Source organism: Montipora capricornis, chromosome 12 (assembly GCF_036669925.1).
Source record: "Montipora capricornis isolate CH-2021 chromosome 12, ASM3666992v2, whole genome shotgun sequence".
NCBI classification, from domain to species: Eukaryota; Metazoa; Cnidaria; class Anthozoa; order Scleractinia; family Acroporidae; genus Montipora; species Montipora capricornis.
The window spans coordinates 32,054,938-32,059,937 of NC_090894.1; the positions used below are offsets into that span (position 1 = coordinate 32,054,938).

At 41.6% G+C, this 5,000-nt stretch overlaps 1 protein-coding gene across 1 annotated transcript in view; it reads left to right on the forward strand.

Annotated features, from left to right (window-relative positions):
* LOC138026114 (uncharacterized) overlaps nt 1-5,000 on the forward strand; it is a 10,241-nt gene that overhangs the window by 1,034 nt on the left and 4,207 nt on the right. The window lies entirely within an intron of this gene.

Genomic DNA, 5,000 nt, shown 5'->3' on the forward strand with positions numbered 1-5,000 from the left:
ATCACTACTTTCACCACAGAGCTGTAGTACTTTATTTATTCCCTTAAAATTTTGACGTTCCCTCAGGTCGTCTTCACCGTTTGCCGCTTCGTTCGCGCCAGTTCATTGATCCCATTAGCTATGTTAATGCCTGAAAAAAAGTCAGCATTCGCTGTGTTCAGATGATCGTTTCGTTTCTTTAAAAAAGTTCTAGGAAGTGTAATGTTGAGAAACCTAAAACCCGCGAAACATAAGACCCCTTTTCTTTCCTATTTTCTCAATTACCTATATAAATTATTTGCATTTGCAACAGACGTTACATGACGGATATGGTTGCCGAATTGTTGCAATATTCAATGGTATCATTTTATACCCAATAATTCATATTTTTGTTCTGTAAAAATCTATTTGTATTCAATAATTCTTATTTGTGTTCATTACAAATCTATTTGTATTTAATAGGTCATATTTTTGCTCCGTAAAAAAATCATTTTACATTCAAGGCGAAATTTTTTATTCAATAATTCATGCTGACGTCTCGGCAAGTGGATAAACAAAGTTACATTTAAGAAAAATGTCTGCTTCGAGGGAGGAAGTACTATCATCCATTGATAACCTATTGAGAGAGAGGGAAATCCAAGAAAGCAATCCTGAATTAGGCTTTCACGAAGCCGCAGTACTACTTAACTGACTTGAAATGGCGGTATCTGTCCTGCGTCTGTGAAATGGATCTGGATTTAGACAAAAATGTCGATCAAGTTTTAAGTTAGTTGTGTAGTTTTTTCTGACAGCAATCGCGGAACTGTAAAATTACCAGATTTTGGATTACGGGAGATGGTTCATTCTGCAACCCTTTGTTATCGAAAAGGAACTGTTAGAAGACAGAAGGCCTCAGCTCGGGAGGGCTCCCTATGCGTGGACAGATGTTACGAATTTGGAGAATTTAACAATTATTCTTTGAAATCGAGGTGAATAGGGGCAGAATCTTTACGGGTTTAGGGTTAGGGTTAGTATATACTCACTCAGCGATCTTGGTGTTTCAAGTAATCTGATTAGTTCGCTATCTCGAGTAATTGAGCATTATTCAGTGCCCACGGAGCATAGTTAATAGAGGGGAATGGTTAGGAAGCTCGGCAAACATCAAAGGAGCAAACAAAGATGCCAAGATTTAGGTTGGAAAGTCCACAACCGTGCACAATCTTTTGTTTTGCGCTCATACAGTATGCATGAATTACGTAACCAACACGCTTCTATTGGTTAGTTCCTCAGTACGGAGTAAACAACTGTTGTGTTTTGTGCACGGTCAAGGCCAGAAAAGAGAACAAAAACCTACAACAAAGAAAGTTGTCGGGTTTCATAACCATTCCCCTCTATTAACTATGTACGGAGTGAATAATGCATGATCCAACAGAACAAAATAACCGGCGTAAACTCGCCAGCATTTATGAATCGGAAACATTGAGAATACAAGATGATGCTGTGCTACAGAATACAAAAAGGGCCTCAAAATTTGGCCTGAAAGTTTTCAAATGTTAGAGAAGAGTTCATACTTTTGCCAACCAGTGTTTCACTTCGTTTTTCCAGATAATTATTGCTGAAAAATAAAATAAAAAATTCAATTTCGTTATTTCCTCTGGTATCATTCCAAAAGACTGGAAGAATGCTAGAGTAACTCCAATTTTCAAAGCTGACTCGAAGGGTGACCCAGCAAATTACAGGCCTATCTCTATACTTTCTGTAATAGCTAAACTCTTTGAAAAAGCCATTTTCAATCAGGTATATAAATATTTAAATGAGAATAAGCTACTTTCGAAATATCAGTCCGGCTTCAGACCCATGCACTCTACTCTTGCGGCTCTTATTGACATGATAGACAATTGGTATCTTATGTAAGCCGCGGCTTATTTTCTCTCGTATAAACGGCCCTAATGTTTCCCTCGGTTGCGCCTCGGGGAAACATTGAGATTCTCGGGAAACAAAATGAACTGTTTCCCTCGGGACCAGTCATTAAGTGTTTAATGTTTGAACGTGCAGCCAAACAAAGTGGAACCTCGATTTAACGTGGTGTCAAGGAACCGAGGAAATTGGTTCGTTATATAGAAAAACTCGATATAACGAATTTGCAGAAAAACAACCAAAATGCTCGTAAAATTGAGGTACAAGTAATAATTGTTTTCTAATGGTGTTGCATTTCGCTTCCCAGAATTTCCGGATCTGAACGATTACTGTAAATATCATTTTAGGAAACGTTTATAGTAAAGTTTCACGCTTTCAATTGCTCAAAATTTAACGGGCTAGCTGTTACAAATATGTAAAGAAAAAGCCCCATTCAGTTCTCTCGAGGCCGCCTTGTTCTATTGCCAGCATACCGGGATTTTTCGGTTCCGCAACCTTCCCCGACCATTGTCGTCGCTAAGTTGGTTTTGAGGTGATTCGTTGTCGTTGATGTTGACTTAATTTTGTTGTTGAATAAGGCCGTTTTAGGTGTTGGTTATTGTATTAGCCGTTGAATTTGGACAAATTTTATTGTTGACCTAGCTGAGGCGGATCTTGCTGGGGTTCGGGGGGTTCGATCGAACCCCTTATATTAAAACAGCTAATGTCAAAACTTGTAAAATATGAAATAAATACATTCAATCATAACCAAGTTATGCCTCTGCTGCTCAATAAAACTAAAACGTTTTCTTCAAAAAAAAAACAAAAAAAAAATTTATGGTTCTCTGTGAATGTGGCTCTTTTAATTGTCTCTTTTCTCATGCTTCTACAGAGCAACACGACAAAAGTGATATTTTGTCTAGCTACACCTTTCAGTTATTGCCAGTCGAGTCAAGGAAATCCAGTCTTACAACGAGCGGTGCAGGGAATTGTTGGGACAGCTTCCACCGCAGCAGCGTATACTTGCTGGTTTTCTCTTGGTTCTTCTGCGCTCAATCCATGGGCAGGTCATCTCCAGGAGGGTGACTTCTCGCCCCTATATCCACTATCCTCTCATCAATCCGATTCGCTCTCACTTCAGTGTTTTCTGCAAATTGTGATATACTGGTTTAGGAGTTGTCTAGGAGTACCAGAGCGGCGTTTTCTCTATGAACTTCAGATCACAAAGAAGCTAGAAGAAAAGAATCGAATATTCAGAACCCCATTGTGTCTTGCGAGGTATTTACCCTGCGCCAGCGCACTGCAACCTGATACTACATGTGCCAGACTTTCTTGTTCCCTCCCACATAACCCACACTTGACATCCATTGTGGTAAGTGTTCCTGTTTTGTTTTGGTGGTACAGCTTTGTTGGAAGTATTTGGTTATATAGCTCGAAGATGCCCGCGATAGTATTCGAGGGTGCAAGCCTCCACCTATGAAGCCAATTGCAACTGAAACAGTTAACTTGATCTTTATCCACCCACCGTTCTTAGAAGAACTTCCCTTGCCAGTGTTGGTCTCGTATCGCCTCACGGTTCTCTCGTACTCTGTTCTTTCTTCAGTCCGCCATTCCTTAACAACTACCTCTACCTTGATCTTCTCTCCTACCTCGTTGTAAACCTCTGGGTCACGGTATATGAGCTCTAGACTTATGCCCATCTCGGCTGCATATTTCGTTGCATCCTTTTTGTGAGATATTTTCTCCTTTTGAACACAATTCTCTTTAAACGCGTTAACCATGGACAAAGTATCATCTCGGTTCGAGAAGACTTAACAGCGGCCTTCACTTTAGAGAGCTTGTATTCAGACTCGACAGACCTCTACCTTCAGATGTTCTGGGAAGGTAAAGAACTCCGTAGAAGCTGATGGACGGCTGTCACCGCTTTCTTAGGTTACCTTTCTTGTTTCTATATACAGTTGCTGTAATTCGGACAGAGGCCATGTTTGCCTCGACATGGTGTACGCCAGGATTGGTAAAGCCTTCTGGTTAGAGGCAATAACTTTGTGATAATTCGACAGAGGACTGGTCCAGATAACACATAGCCTTTGAAGATATACTTTAGATGCTCGCTCCACACTGAAGCTCCAGCTCATCTTCATGCTTCGCAGTCTCAGCACTCCTAGAAACTTGTAACTCTCTCCTTCTTTTAGGGCCCTTATAACCTGAGCATCCTCTGTAACTGTGTCACCCGGGTCACTGCTTAGTGAACCGTGCTTGACATAAGCTACAGAGCACTTTTTCTCATTCCATACTAGCCCAACATCTTCCAGAGCCCTTTTGGTTGTCTTCATTACTCCATCTAGCTTGCTCTGTGAAGCTGATAAAATTTTCAAGTCATCAATATAGAGCAGGTGAGTAATCTTGCCCACACCGCACTTGACATCCTACACCCCTCTGAGCCTTTCCCATCCACGCTATAGGGTTAATACAGGCGTCACCTTGATAGAGCCTCATCATCTTAACCAACCAACCGCTCGTGGCTGACAGAATCGAATGCCTTCCTCACATCGATCCCAGCCACACTCATATTTCTCTTTTGCACTCCGACTATCTTGACAGACCATCTTATCTATCAGCGGGTTATCCATAGTTCCATTGCATTTTGTCCTGGCTCCTCTCTCCTCACTCTCTAGTAAGCCGTGTTTGTCCAAGTGCAAATTCATAGGGCGTAGCAAACACTTATACTGGGTTGTTAAGGCAGCCACGTAATTGGTCTCTGATTCTCGCTGGAAAACGCACCTGATTTCGGAATCAGGGTTGTTTTTCCTCAGTGAACCACTCTTGATAATCCCTTCCTCCACAACTAATAACTTCAAAGCTAGTCGCAATCCTCTTGTGAAGGCACTCTGCCTTTGTCCACCAAACGTTCCCTATTCGGTCCGAACTTCGCGCACTCCATTTTCGCTTTTTCTTGATCACGTTTGCACACTCGGCTCTTTGCTTAACTCGAAACTCTTTTCTGAGGGGGCTAGGACTAATTTGGTTATCGCCCGCTGGCTAAGAGAAACGATGGGATCTGGGAACAATAATGTTCCTGGACACCTTCCAACCAGCCCGAAGTTGTATTTGCGGCGGCCGATCTCTCTTCCCATATAGCCTTCCAG